Source organism: Scyliorhinus torazame, chromosome 15 (genome assembly GCF_047496885.1).
Source record: "Scyliorhinus torazame isolate Kashiwa2021f chromosome 15, sScyTor2.1, whole genome shotgun sequence".
Classification (NCBI taxonomy): Eukaryota; Metazoa; Chordata; class Chondrichthyes; order Carcharhiniformes; family Scyliorhinidae; genus Scyliorhinus; species Scyliorhinus torazame.
In genome coordinates, this window is record NC_092721.1 from 7,021,369 (window position 1) to 7,036,885 (window position 15,517).

The 15,517-nt window shown below is 50.4% G+C and overlaps 1 protein-coding gene across 2 annotated transcripts in view; it reads right to left on the reverse strand.

Annotated features, from left to right (window-relative positions):
• The window catches only part of rasa3 (RAS p21 protein activator 3), a 270,301-nt gene that overhangs the window by 190,703 nt on the left and 64,081 nt on the right, over window positions 1–15,517 (reverse strand). The window contains exon 1 of one of the 2 annotated variants that reach the window (XM_072476017.1): window positions 10,108–10,204. The exons of the other annotated variant lie outside the window; for it this stretch is intronic. The gene's annotated coding sequence lies outside the window, so the exon portion shown is untranslated. Of the gene's footprint in view, window positions 1–10,107; window positions 10,205–15,517 lie in introns of those variants that run through there. 2 annotated transcript variants of the gene reach the window in all.

A 15,517-nucleotide genomic window follows, 5' to 3' on the forward strand; every position in this document is an offset into this window, starting at 1 on the left:
AGGACAGAGCTCACAGCCTGTAACACAGACATTCACCATGTGCTGAGTGCATCGACTGGTTAGGACAAGGCAAAGGTCTTTAGTTTAAGCTAGTATCGTATTTACCCACAGTGAGAGTATGTTAAACAGTTAATGATTCAATAAAATAGTGTTGCACTATTTCAAGTGTTGGTGACCTATATGTGTTCCACGGATCCAGAGCGCCCAACACAACAGGTCTCACCCCCACAAACCAAAGATGTGCAGGGTAGGTGGATTGGCCACGCTAAATTGCCCCTTAATTGGAAAAAATATTGGGTACTCTAAATTTTAAAAAATAGAGAGTGAGTCTGGTGGTGAGTCAGATCGTGAACATGGTTCCCACAACACGGCGGGATAGGTGTAGATGCACAGTCTTCTCTTCTGAGCTCATTATTAATTATGCACCCATGAGGAGCTCGGAGGAGACAGGCGGGAAGTCTCCTGCCCCACTGTTACCTCATGTGGTCAGAGATCTGTCTCAGAGTCAGGCACTGGGACAGACATTCACTCCTGCAGGTCAGCGGCCCCACATTACTCCTCCAGATCTTTGCAGCGGCTGCTTGTATTGGAGAAGCTGGCAGACGTGAGCAACCACATCCCGGGACAGAGGAGGGCGCCTCTGACACTACCTCTTTTTTTCTTTTTTAAAATAAATTTAGAGTACCCAATTCATTTTTTCCAATTAAGGGGCAATTTAGCGCGCGGCCAATCCACCTACCCTGCACATCTTTGTGTTGTGGGGGTGAGACCCACGCAGACACGGGGAGAATGTGCAAACTCCACACGGACAGTGACCCAGAGTCGGGATCGAACCCGGGACCTCGGCGCCGTGAGGCAGCAGTGCTAACCACTGTGCCACCGTGCTGCCCCTCTGACACAACCTCTGGCTCATCTCTAGACAAGGGCTCCACTGGTGGAGCAACCATTGTCCGGCCAATACTTAGCGTTGCAGTGTTCCATATCTGTCAGTCTCTTGACCTTATAGAGGCCCCGCTGCCTCTTGCTGCTCAGACCCTTTCTCCTCATGGCCCTGAGCTAACCAACAATGGGCTCTCTTTCTCCTCACCTGGATGAGAGCCATTCTCAAGGCAGGGTTGCCTTCAGCCTGAATCTTCAATGCCTCAGTACACATATGAACATTTAGTAGCGTGGCCTTTACAAGCTTCTTTCTATCTCAAAGCAAGCAGGCCAGTGCTAAACCCCTAACCTGGCCTCGGTCTGGACATGGCACCCTCACCTCAATCCTTCCAGGAAAAGGACATCCAGAACGAGCAGAGATGGTTATTCTTCCTGTTCATACAGCTCTGCACATGGAGACATTGTTCTTTGACCAGGCTGATGACAGTAATGTGCAAGAATCCTCAGGCAGACACTTTCACACTTTCCTCCACTACCCTAGACCCTATGGAGACCATTGCTGCGACTGTATAGAAACACTAACCGCACGATCTGTCAGCCATGACCATTCACCCGGGAGGATGGAGGATGAGAGTCACGTCCACTTGGAGGCAACCACCGTCCTCCCATTCTTCATCACTGCCTCTGAGTGCAACCGACGGCAAACAGCCCAGAATGGACGTGAGCTCCTCACCTTGCTGGGATCTTGAGAGCCCGAGCTGCAAGGTGCCCGAGCTGCGAGGTGCCCGAGCTGCGAGGTGCCCGGACTGCGAGGTGCCCGAGCTGCGAGGTGCCCGAGCTGCGAGGTGCCCGAGCTGCGAGGTGCCCGAGCTGCGAGGTGCCCGGACTGCGAGGTGCCCGAGCTGCGAGGTGCCCGAGCTGCGAGGTGCCCGAGCTGCGAGGTGCCCGAGCTGCAAAGTGCCCGAGCTGCGAGGTGCCCGAGCTGCGAGGTGCCCGGACTGCGAGGTGCCCGAGCTGCAAAGTGCCCAAGCTGCAAGGTGAGCTTCACCACAGACAGGAGACCATAACTGAGCCTGCAGTGCCAGGGTTCCTGGATGGCATCAGGGGTGCCAGGGAACCACCCTGTCCAGAGCTCAAGCACCCAGGGGCCCCCGATTATCTGGAAGTCCCTCCCAAGTGCCGATACACCTGGTCCACATTGGTGGTGACCTGTGCTAACCGGTTCTCGCTCGGCTTCGCCGAGGCACGGGGGTTAGATCCCGCGCCTCGGGTAACTCCAGCGAGTGCACATCGAAATATGCCCTACGAGACATTTGAATATGCAGATTTCCGTCCACCCATTGTAGGCAGGATCCAGGTCGCAATATTTCACGAGGTCACGTTAGATCTCGTAGAACGAAGCGAGCCGGGTAAAACCCACAAGGGGCCTCTCGCGAGATTTACCCGTTGCATCCAGACAGCACGGATGTTAGATTTCGCCCATCAAGGACAGGATAGAGATCGCGTCAGGCATCGCAGGGCGGCACGGTAGCATTGTGGTTAGCATACTTGCTTCACAGCGCCAGGGTCCCAGGTTCGATTCCCGGCTTGGGTGACTGTCTGTGCGGGGTCTCCACGTTCTCCCCGTGTCTGCGAGGGTTTCCTCCGGGTGCTCCGGTTTCCTCCCACAGTCCAAAGATGTGCAGGTTAGGTGGATTGGCCATGATAAATTGCCCTTAGTGTCCAAAATTGGCCTTAGTGTTGGGTGGGGTTACTGGGTTATGGGATAGGGTGGAGTTGCGGGTTTGGGTAGGGGGCTCTTTCCAAGAGCCGGTGCAGACTCAATGGGCCGAATGGCTTCCTTCTGCACTGTAAATTCTATCTATGAAACTAGGAGCATCGCAATTGGTTCGGCGCCGGGTATGATACCCAGTTTTAGGCTCCTCGCTATTCACTGGGTCAAGCGGGATTGGCTCTAGGCACAATGTAGCCGGAAAACTGCGCCAAAGGTGTCCAAAAGGTTGATCAGAGATATAGATATTAAGGAGTTTCTTTAAGGAGGACAGAGAGATAAGCTGTGAGATTTAGGAAGGGAATTTGAGAGCTTTGGCCCAGCTAACTGAAAGTTGTCAGCGATGGAGCAATTAAAATCAGGGATACATAAAAGACCCAAATTGAAGGAGTGCCGAGTTCTTGGTAGATTGCAAAGTGTGAGGGTGGATGTCATTTTGTAATAAGGCCGAGGTGAAGTGGATTTATAGGTAAATAGTTTAGGTTTTAAAATTTGCATTAGGAGATAGATAGGGACTTGGCTTTTCAGCTGTTAAATTTCAAAGGGGCGGCACGTGGCACAATCGTTAGCATTGCTGCCTCACGGCGCTGAGGACCCGGTTCGAATCCCGGCCCTGGGTCTCTGTCCATGTGGAGTTTGCACATTCTCCTCGTGTCTGCGTGGGTTTCGCCCCCACAACCCAAAGATGTGCAGGTTCAGTGGATTGGCCACGCTAAATTGCCCCTTAAAAGGAAAAAATGGATTGGGTACTCTAAATTTTTTTTTTAAAAGAAAAAGAAAGAATCCCTGCCCTCCCACACCAGCAGCCATCCGTACACTCTCACTTGTGTTTTCAGCGAGCTACTCAAAATGCAGTGATCTGAAGAGGGAAGCACACATGATCTGTATCTGTCAGCAGTGTAATTGGCTCATGAGAGCCCAACCTCCCTACATGTTCCATTAATCACTCCACCATTGGCAGCCGTGCAAGCACTTGCCAAGACTCTGGAAGTCCTTCCCTAAACCTCTCTATCTCTTTCTGTCCCTTTAATACACTCCTTAAAACATACCTCTGTAATCAAGCTTTTGGTCATCCGTCCCAATATCACCCGATGTGGCTTGATGTCAGATTTAATTTGGGACATTTCACGATGTTAAAGGCACTATATAAATGCTGGTTGGTTATTTGTGTTGGCACCATGATTTCATCCCAGACAGTTTGAGGAAGCCAGGCAGAGTAATTGAAAGCATCAATTGTTATCTGGTTTGTGAGATAGGCTTTTCTAAGAAAATTGCAAGGAACCCAGACAAAGAAATTGGAGTCGTGACAAATTAGGAGAATATTGAATGACTAGGGAATAGATTATTTATCACTACTTTGGAATCAAGGGTACAGGCTAAATCATGAAGGGAATAGCCAGAGGCTACTTGGTTGCTGAATTATGATATCTTTGACAATAGTTTATTTGCTATCATCAAATATAACCTTTAAATTATCCCATAAGTGTTCAATCAAAGTTGCAGCCTGTATCTTCTCTCTCGGTACTGATTTTCATGTATCAGTTTGCACATTCTCCCCGTGTCTGCGTGCGTTTCACCCCCACAACCCAAAAAGTTGTGCAGGGTAGGTGGATTGGCCACGCTAAAGTGCCCCTTAATTGGAAAAAGAATAATTAGGTACTCTAAATTTATATTTTAAAAATAATGTACTCGGCAAATGGAATCAGGTAACAAAGGTACAATCGCTCTGTGTGCAGCCAGGAATCGGGAGCATTGCCACAGGCAACATTCAATAACCAAAGTGTGAAAATTGCACCATTCTGGGAACATCCGCAAAGTAAGCTCCATGTTTTCAAGGTCACAGCCATGGAAAGCACTTTTAACAAACAGAGTGGGTCATTCACCCATCGAGCCTGCCCCGCCGTTTAGCACCATCATGACTGATCAGACACTTTGAAACCTTTGGCACCCACTGTCCCCAGGACCCTTTGTGTTTTTGTTAATCAGAAATCTTGGCCAGGATTCTCTGTTCCCGCATAGGTCGGAAAATCGCCGGGGGGGGGCGGGAGAATCGCGCCACTCCGCTCCGACGCCAGCCCGCGCGGTCGCTGCCGCGCCAGTCGGGGGCCGTAGAAAGCAGCCCCCACGGCGATCCTCCACGCTCGACAGACCGAGTTCCGCCGGCGTGGTTTACATATGGTCCCACCCGGCGGGACCTCGGAGTTCTGGCTGCGAGGGCTGTCCTGGTGTGGGGGGGTCAGGGGGATCCGACTCCGGGGGGGGGGGCCTCCACGGTGGCCAGGCCCGCGATTGTGGCCTACCGATCGGCGGGCGGGCAATTCCGTGGGGGGACCTATGTTCCTCCGCGCCAGTCCCCTGTAGGGCTGCGCCATATTACCCAGGGGCTGGCGCGGAGACGGCAACCCACGCGCATGTGCCGTCTCATGCCAGCCGTGTCACGCCGGCTTTCGAGCAGACAGCACTCCGGCGGCGTACTAGCCCCCGAAGAAGGGGTGAACGCCTGGGCCTGGAGGCCCGTTGACGCCGCCGTCGCTCGCGCCGGTTTTAATGCCGCCGTCAATACTTGGCCGGGATTTCGGAGAATCCCAGCCCTTGCCTCTTACATTCATCAGATCGTGTGTTTTGGTCCCAGTCCAGTGACCCCAAGCACAAATTCTAGGCTGACACTTCAGTGTAAGCGCTGAGGGAGTGCTGTACTGCCAGAGAGGCTGGGTGCGATTCAGCAGACAAAAGTTAAAGTTCGCTTTTGGGTGCTTTTGGGGGGTGATTCTCGGTGGCTGCCACACCGAGATTCACGCCGCTATTCACTGGCACTTTGCCGTTTTTTTGGGGCCCCGGGAAGATTCTCCCCGCTGAGATCGCACTTAAACAGCCGTCCTGCCCTGGCGAGGAGGGAGTCATTTTGGAAGGCTGCCCCGATCTCTAGACCCCCACTTTTCAGCCCTCTTGCTTTCAGCCCCCCCCCCCCCCCCCCCCCCCCCCCCCCACCTCAAGCTTTTCTGGGGCCTTCGAATCCCCCCTTCACCCGTGATCTGATGAGCAAAACCCCTCTGGACCTGACCCCTGGCACAGCCAACCTAGCATCCTGAGACCTTGGCACTGCCACCCTGACATTACCTTTCAGGAACCCTGGCAGTGCCAGGGTGTCCAGGTGGTTCTGCTAGGGTGCCAGACTAGAGCTAGGTGCCCAGATGCCAGGGGGAGTGCCAGGGTACGACTCTGCCATGTCCTCGCTACTCCAGGGGTCAGTAATGGCCTGCGTGACCTGCCCCAGGTGCCGACATGCCAGGTCCGCGTTTATGGAAACCAGTGCTAAAAGGCACCTTGACGAAGTCTCTGAGGCGCAGCATTGACTCCAGGGCACCAGGTTCATTTGGCATCCAGATATTTGGGCTCATTTAAATATTCGGGTCTGGATCTAGCCCAGAGATGGCGTGATACAGATCGCACCGGGCGGAGCAAGTCAGGTGACTCATGATCGGCCCGGCGTGGAGACCCATTTGGGACTCTCGTGCAATTCACCCGTTGTGCCTGGATCTGCGTTGGGCACAACATGGGAACTAAATCGCGCCCGCTGTCTTTCTAGGATGTAATGGATTACATGGCATTATTTTGAAGAGGACAGTTCTTGCTTGGGGTTTTGGACAATATTTATCCCTCACCCAACATCGCTAAGTTAGAGTACCATTTAATTTATCTCATTGCTAATTGTGGGATCTTGCTGTGCACAAATTGGCTGCCACATTTCCGACACTACAACAGTGTCTACAGTTCAAAAAATAATTCATTGGCAGTAAAGTGGCTTTGCTGCCGTGTAAGGTGCTGTAGAAATGCAGGTTTATATAAAATTCTTCAGGGAGTGACAATTGTCTGCCATCATTTCAGTGATCAAGCCCGGTTTACACTCAATCGCGGCGATTCTGCCAACGTTACGGAATCAGAAAAGTGCCCCGCTCTGAGGAAATTTCCAGGGCTTACTTGTCATTCTGTGCTCTGGTTCACTTTGTTATTAAATGTCAGATGAAAGCATTTTCAAAAATATTTTGAATGATTTCATTGAGCTTCTCTTCTCTCTTCATCATGATGGTTTGTCGAGTTTTAATTAATACGTTTAGTGTTTAATAAAAGGACTTGCTTTTCCAAAGCACAACCTCAGAGTACTTTCCTGCCAATGAAGCACTTTTTGAAGTGCCGTCATTGACGTTGGAAACACAGCAACCAATGTATGCACAGCAAGATTCCACAAACAGCAATGGCCATACAAGTTGTTCTTTTGTGATGTTGGTTGAGGGGTGGCTATTGGCCAGGGATGATTCCCCTACCCTTACTCAAATAGTGCCATGGGTTCTTCCCTGTCCGCCTGAGGGGGAAAATCTATTTCAAAAGGCAAACAAAATCTAAGGATTAATTAAAAATAAGGACAGAATACATGGTTTCAATCCCTTTACTTCCTTGCAGACCCATAGTTGTTCATTATTTCACCAGTGGGGCATTCTTGTGGGAATGGGGATGAATCTGGGACGAACACTTGCTGAGCGCTTTTTAAAATTCTCTTTCAATGGAACATAGGAACAGGCGGAATATCCTGGTCCTCATTATCTATGATTAGCTAAGCACCCAGACCAGTGAAACAATGGGTTCGGCGTTGATTGTGTTTCTTTAAGGTAACCAAATAAACTAAATCAACACATTGAGGGATAAATTAAATTGCAGCTCCTGAAAGGGATACTGCACCAAATTAAACCTGAATCTCAACTGGAACTTAAAACATCAAAACCAAATGCGATTGGAGGTAGCTGGTAAAACATCCTGTGGGTGCCACCGGGCTCGGAAAGCACAGGGATGATGTGAACTTTTCACTCTCAATGACTGACACTTTTAAGTGTTCACAGTAAGTTGTCCTGTGATCCTTTTTGTCAATGTTTCAATATTTATTTGGACAGGTTAAAAAAGTGTGAAGTGTTTGAAGCCTCTGCTACTAACACTTGGTTTATCTGATCGACAATTTTACAGGGTTGTAGGAACAGCTGTTTTTGTCAATGAATATTTCTGAATGGATGTTTTTCTTAGCAGTTCTACATTTGTCAATGTCATTGCAAGGCTCGTTGGTTATGTAGCATGCTGAGTGAAGATGTTTGGAAGGAGCGTCGGTTGGCATAGAGAGGATGCAGAGATGCTGGGAGTGAGTGGCGGCATGGGTAAAACCTTCTGAACTTTGCTTTCTAACGGTGTACAAATCCAGACTCTGGTTCATGACACCACTGAGGGGCTGTGAGCCACGGGTCATGGACAAGCCAGCCCATATCCAGAAAAATTGCAGTGGGACTAGACAATGCTTCCTCTCACAATGGAGCTGGTCAGGTCAGGAGTGCAAAGTGGAAGCTTACTACCCGCACCTTATTCCACACTAGTGAAAATTGCACCAGGAATAGGGGTGGGAATCTCAAAGATGGGTCCCACATGCCATTTTATAAATATTTCCTGAGTCGTTCCACTTCCACAAAAATCCAGCCTTGTATGTTTACAAAACGATTTAGGGTTCTATTTATTCTCACTTAATAATCTTTTCTTGTAACCTCTCTTTGCCTCCAGTACTTCATTAATTCCTTCCTGTACTTTCCTGGTTTAAACCTGAATTTTGCTCCCGACATTTGTCATAACCAGTGTGGTAGATAATGGGAAGACAATGGATGTGGTATATCTGGATTTCCAGAAAGCTTTTGACCAGGTGCCACACAAAAGGTTGCTGCATAAGATAAAGGTGCATGGCATTAAGGGTAAGATAGTAGCATGGATAGAGGATTGGTTAATTAATAGAAAGCAAAGAGTGGGGATTAATGGGTGTTTCTCTGGTTGACAATCAGTAGCTAGTAGTGTCCCTCAGGGATCAGTGTTGGGCCCACAATTGTTCACAATTCACATAGATGATTTGGAGTTGGGGACCAAGTGCAATGTGTCCAAGTTTGCAGACGACACTAAGATGAGTGGTAAAGCAAAAAGTGCAGAGGATACTGGAAGTCTGCAGAGGGATTTGGATAGGTTAAGTGAACGGGTTAGGGTCTGGCAGATGGAATACAATGTTGACAAATGTGAAGTTATCCATTTTGATAGGAATAACAGCAAAAGGGATTATTATTTAAATGATAAAATATTAAAACATGCTGCCGTGCAGAGAGACTTGGGTGTGCTAGTGCATGAGTCGCAAAACATTGGTTTACAGGTGCAACAGGTGATTAAGAAGGCAAATGGAGTGTTGTCCTTCATTGCTAGAGGGATGGAGTTTAAGACTAGGGAGGTTATGCTGCAATTGTATAAGGTGTTAGTGAGGCCACACCTGGAGTATTGTGTTCAGTTTTGGTCTCCTTACTTGAGAAAGGACGTACTGGCACTGGAGGGTGTGCAGAGGAGATTCACTAGGTTAATCCCAGAGCTGAAGGGGTTGGATTACGAGGGGAGGTTGAGTAGACTGGGACTGTACTCGTTGGAATTTAGAAGGATGCGGGGGGGATCTTATAGAAACATATAAAATTATGAAGGGAAAAGATAGGATAAATGAGGGCAGGTTGTTTCCACTGGTGGGTGAAAGCAGAACTAGGGGGCATAGCCTCAAAATAAGGGGAAGTAGATTTAGGACTGAGCTTAGGAGGAACCTCTTCACCCAAAGGGTTGTGAATCTATGGAATTCTTTGCCAGTGAAGCCGTTGAGGCTCCTTCATTAAATGTTTTTAAGATAAAGATAGATAGTTTTTTGAAGAATAAAGGGATTAAGGGTTATGGTGTTTGGGCCGGAAAGTGGAGCTGAGTCCACAAAAGATCAGCCATGTTCTCATTGAATGGTGGAGCAGGCTCGAGGGGCCAGATGGCCTACTCCTGCTCCTAGTTCTTATGTTCTTATGTTTCTGCGTTACTTTAACTTTCATTTATTTTGTCATCCAGGGTGCATTAACTCGGGATGTTCTACCTGTTGCTTTCAAAGTAGAATGTCTGGTTTGTTCCTGAACTCACTCCTCCATGAATAAACTCACTGCTTTACCCTATAGCCATCTTTCACAATCTACCTGTGCAAGGTCACTTCCTAAATCATTTAAATTAGATCCCACCAAGTTGAGTAGTTTTAATTTCGATATATTGCAGACTTTTTGCAACAATTAATTTAAACTGAATTATGTCACAGAGGAGCTTAGGCCTGACGAGTAGGACTGACCATTTAGCCCGAGGAGGCTGGAGCCTGCTCTGCCATTCGAGAAGTTCATGGCTGATCTCATTGTGGTCTCAGCTCCACCTTGCTCTCTGCACCGCCCCCCCCCAACCCCCAACCCTCATAACCCTGGGTTCCATTATCTATAAAAAATGTGACTAACTCAGTCTTAAATAAATTTAATGACGCAGCCTCCAGTGCCCACTGCAGAAGAGTATTCCGCAGATTGACGACTCTCAGAGAAAGAATTACTCCTCACCTCCATCTTAAACTGCAGTTCCCTTATTCTGAAACGGTGTCCCTTGGTCTGGTCTCTCTCACTCCATGGTCACAGTCAGCATTAATTGGATGATTTCCTATCATAAAATATTCACCTGTCATACTTTATTTCCCAGATTCAGAGTCAATGCTGTTTCCTTTAGTGAAAACAGAAAATGCCAGAAATACTCAGCATGTCATGCTGCATCTGCGATGGGAAGGTTTCAGGTCTGGGTTCAGCGGGACGTAAAGGTCATCGACCTGAAAGGTCAGCTCAGTTTCTCTCTCCACAGACCCTGCCAGGCCCGCTGACCATTTCCAGCACCTCCTGCTTTTATTTCAGATTTTCAGCATCCGCAGTATTTTGCTTTTTTATAACTGCTGCTTTCCTGGTGGACCGGAGACACGTTGATCAAGGAGGGTCTCCCCTGCATTTCAGAAAATCCATGCCATCCTTATCCTGAGGACTATGTTTCCCTCAGTCTATATTGGATAATTAAAATCTCCTGATCAAGTATCAACATTTTTATTTGTAGGTTTGTAGGGCAGGGGAGGAATATAGTTCACCTCCACCTTCCATCCAATAAATTCTGTACATATTTGAAACCACGGAGTAATGGGTCTATTTAGTTGATTTATTTCCTATTGAATTCGTTACATGATTGACCCTGTTCTGGTTGAACAGATCCCTCTCGTCTTCATCAGGCACGAAAACGGGTTTGTTCACACATCTCATTCTGCCCGGAATTGTCCCGTCGTTGCGATTCACTTTTCCCGCTCGCCGGTTTCCCAGCAGTGTGGGCGGGGGGGGGGCTACAATGGGAAATCCCATTGGCACGCTGCGGGAATATAGAATCCCGCCACCAGCGAACAGGGCGCCGTGGAGAAACACGCCCTCTGTCTTCTCAATAGGTCTCGGACTCCTTGCCAGCAGAATTTCACATATTTTCCTGTTCTTGTCAATTTTTCAACTCCTTTACTATCCAGGATTGGATTTTTTTTTTAATTATTATTTTATTGGATGTCGGGGGGGGTGGGGTTGTCAAGATCAACATCTGTTGTCCATCCCTAATTGCCCCCACTTCCCTCTGGAGTCTCCAACGGTAGGAGCTGTTTATCTATTAAGTATTTTTCGACAATTTCCATCGCTCCATCTTTGATGGCCGTGCCTTCATCTGCCTGGAGCCCAAGCTCAAGAATTCCTGCCCTAAATTTCGCTGCCTCTTTCTTCTCTGTAAAACTGCCTCTTTGACCATGCACTTTGTCACCCGTCCTAACATCTCCTTATGTGCCTGAGTGTGAAAATCTGTTTGATAGTGTTCCTGCGGAGCACCTTGGGTTGATTCATTACACTGAAGCCGTGATATTAATGCAAGTTGCTGTTTTGATCCTCAATTCTTCAGTTCAGTATCTCAAGGAGCACCGACCTTTTTCACCTAAAGACTCCTACTTACAGTTCTTCAATTCTTTGTATAATTCGGCCAAGTGACAATAGTAAGTAAAGTTAAAATTACAAATGCTTCAATAAAATATTTTCTAAAAAAAAAATAGTAAGTAAAGTTGCCATGGTCCCAGATGATCAAAGGCTGCTTTCCCCTTTGGGGGGGGGGGGGGGGGGGGGGGGGGGAGAGCTGACTGGTGGTGATTTAACCTGAGGGTCACCACACCTCAGGCAAGGTTGACAAGACGGAACCTCAGCCGGTACGGGAATTGAACCCACGCTGTTGGCTTCGCTCTGCATCACGAACCAGCTGCCCAGCCCACTGAGCTAAACCGACCCCCCCCCCCGGCCTTGGTTAAACACCGAGCATAAATATTGTACATTTTCACTGAGGCCTTGCCCCTATGTCTGTGCCCTACTCCAGCCCTGCAAAGTCTCTGAAATGTCCACATTTGTCCAATTCTAACCTCGTATGCATCCCCGAATTTAACGGCTCCACCATTGGTGGCCGAGCCTTCAATTGTTCAGGAATCAAGTTCTAGAATTCCCTCTTGCTTCTTTCCCTCTCTATTCTACTTTTAGATGCTCCTTAAAACCGAGCTCATTGACTGAGCTTCTGGCCATTTGTTCTGGCACCTCCTTGAGTGAGTCAACGTCAAAGGTCTTTGTTGATAACATTCTAGTTAAGCATCTTGGGATACTTTATTGCATTAATGGCACTATAAAAATGCAACTTGTTGTTGTATGCTCCAGAGGTCAACAACTGTATTGCCTATTTTAAAGCAACCGCAAATTTTGATTATCCTATCTTAAGGTGTGAGATGGTCATCCTGCCGTGATGATCACCTTGTATCTGACTAAGTCAGGGGGTGGAATTCTCCCCCCCCCCACGCCGGGTGGAAGAATCGCCGGGGCATCACGCGTGTCCCGCCACGCCGCCCCGGCACACGCACCCGATTCCCCCCCCCCGCCAAACCGGCGCGGCGAGAATCACGGCTGGCCGCTGGGAGAATCGGCACTCGCCGTTTGTAACGGGCGAGCGGCGATTTGCCGGCCAGGATGGGCCGAGCGGCCGGCCAAATACGACGGGTTCCCGCCGGCGCCGTCCACACCTGGTCGCTGCCAGCGGGAACTGCGCGGGAACGCTGGGGGGGCGGCCTATGGGGGGGGGGGGTTCCTGCACTGGGGGGGGCCTCAAATGGGGTCTGGCCCGCGATCGGTGCCCACCGATCGAAGGGCCGGCCTCTCTAAAGGAGGACCTCCTTTCTTCCGCCGCCCCGCAAGATCCATCCGCCATCTTCTTGCGGGGCGGCCGCGGGGAGGACGGCAACCGCGCATGCACGGATGATGCCATTTACGCGCCACCGGCCACGTCATTTACGCGGCGCCAATGCCCGGAGCGCGTAAATGACTCAACGCCGCTCCTAGCCCCCCGGGGGCAGGAGAATAGGGGGCTGGGAGCGGGCTCCGCACCGGAGTGAAACACTCCGGTTTTCACTCCGGCGTCGGCACTTAGACTCCCGATGGGAGAATCGCGCTCAGAGTCTGCGATACGATTTTCCAACTGGGTTTTAAATAGATTTTCAGTAAACCCAAGGACAGGTTTTATGAATTGACACTCGTGGAACACCATCCCTGTAACAAAATGTGCTGAATTTCACCCCTCTGACACTTCAACACACAATCCCAGGCGGTAAAACTCAGCAATGGGATTGTCAATTTATAAACTCAGCCTGATGAAATATCTTATGTGGTTTAACAATGTGACACTGTTAATCATGCCTACTTCAGTGTAAATTAGAAGCAGGCACATCTCATTTATAGGTGAATTGAAAGCTTAATCTATCCAGCTAAGTGTCTGTGTACAGAAATCCACCAGTTAATTATAAAGTGTTATAAAGAAACATTAGGGGAGCACGGTAGCACAGTGGATAGCACTGTGGCTTCACATCGCCAGGCTCCCAGGTTCAATTCCCCGCTGGGTCACTGTCTGTGCGGAGTCTGCATGTCCTCCCCGTGTGTGCGTGGGTTTCCTCCGGGTGCTCCGGTTTCCTCCCACAGTCCAAAGAGGTGCAGGTTAGGTGGATTGGCCATGATAAATTACCTTTAGATTACTATAATAGAACTGCGGGCATTGGCCCTTGAGCCACCCGTCTGTTAGGTGGCGCATGACACGCTGTAGCAAGGGGTCAGCCGCCATCTCACGGCGAATTTGGACGAGGCGTTCATCCGTGGCAGGTAGATTGGAGGCCGCGAATGTCACATGGGAGTCAACCTGGCAGACAAATCCCGCTGGGTCACATGGAGTGTTGACTGCCCTGGAGAGAGCGTCGGCAATGATTAGGTCTTTGCCTGGGGTGTATACCAGCTAGAAGTCATATCGCCGGAGCTTGAGAAGAATACGCTGGAGGCGAGGCGTCATGTCGTTCAAGTCTTTCTGTATTATATTGACCAGCGGGCGATGGTCGGTCTCGACGGTGAATTGAGGAAGTCCGTACACATAATTGTGAAATTTAACCACACCGGTCAGAAGGCCCAGGCACTCCTTTTCTATCTGCGCGTAGCGCTGATCCGTGGGGGTCATGGCGCATGATGCATATGCAACGGGGGCCCATGATGAAGCCTCATCACGTTGAAAGAGCACTGCCCCAATGCCGGATTGGCTGGCATCGGTCGAAATTTTGGTCTCCTTTGCTGGATCAAAGAAAGCTAAGACCGAGGCCGTGGTCAGTTTTGCTTTGAAGTCTCTCCATTCGCGCTCGTGGGCAGGGAGCCATTGGAAGTCTGTCGTCTTCCTGACCAGGGGCGTCATTCTCCGACCCCCCGCCGGGTCGGAGCATGGCCGTTGGCCGCCGTGAATCCCGCCCCCCGCCCCCGCCGAAGTCTCCGGTACCGGAGATTGGGCGGGGGCGGGAATCGGGCCGCGCCGGTTGGCGGGACCCCCCGTTCAATTCTCCGGACCGGATGGGCCGAAGTCCCGCCCAGAAATTGCCTGTCCCGCCGACGTAAATCAAACCTGGTATTTACTGGCAGGACCAGGCGGCGTGGGCGGGCTCCGGGGTCCTGGGGGGGGGGGGCGCGGGGCGATCTGACCCCGGGGGGTGCCCCCACGGTGGCCTGGCCCGCGATCGGGGCCCACCGATCCGCGGGCAGGCCTGTGCCGTGGGGGCACTCTTTCCCTTCCGCCTCCGCCACGGCCTCCACCATGGCGGAGGCGGAAGAGACTCTCCCCACTGCGCATGCGCGGGAAACTTTCAACGGCCGCTGACGCTCCCGCGCATGCGCCGGGAAACTGTCGGCGGCCGCTGACGCTCCCGCGCATGCGCCGCATTTCCGCGCCAGCTGGCGGGGCAACAAACGCCATTTCCGCCAGCTGGCGGGGCGGAAGTCCCTCCGGCGTCGGCCTAGCCCCTCAATGTTGGGGCTAGGCCGCCAAAGATGCGGAGCATTCCGCACCTTTGGGCCGGCGTGATGCCCGTCTGATTGGCGCCGTCTTTGGCGCCAGTCGGCGGACATCGCGCCGTTGGGGGAGAATTTCACCCCAGGTTCCTGAGAGCCGTGGTATGAGAGGCGAGGTTAGGGATGAATTTCCCTAAGAAATCGACCATGCCCAGAAATCGGAGGACCACCTTCTTGTCCTCTGGTGTTTTCATAGCTGTGATGGCAGCCACCTTGTCCGCATCCGGCCGCACACCCAACTGGGAGATGTGGTCCCCGAGGAACTTGAGTTCCGTCTGACCAAAAGAGCATTTGGCCCTGTTGAGGCGGAGGCTATGCTCATGTATACGTCTGAATACGCGCTGGAGGCGACTGACATGTACAATGTTAGATGGTGGACCAAATGATTATGTCGTCGACATAGACGCGAACACCTTCAATGCCTTCCATCATTTGTTCCATAATCCTATGGAACACTTCTGAAGCAGATATGATCCCGAACGGCATCCTGTTGTAACAATATCTGCCAAAG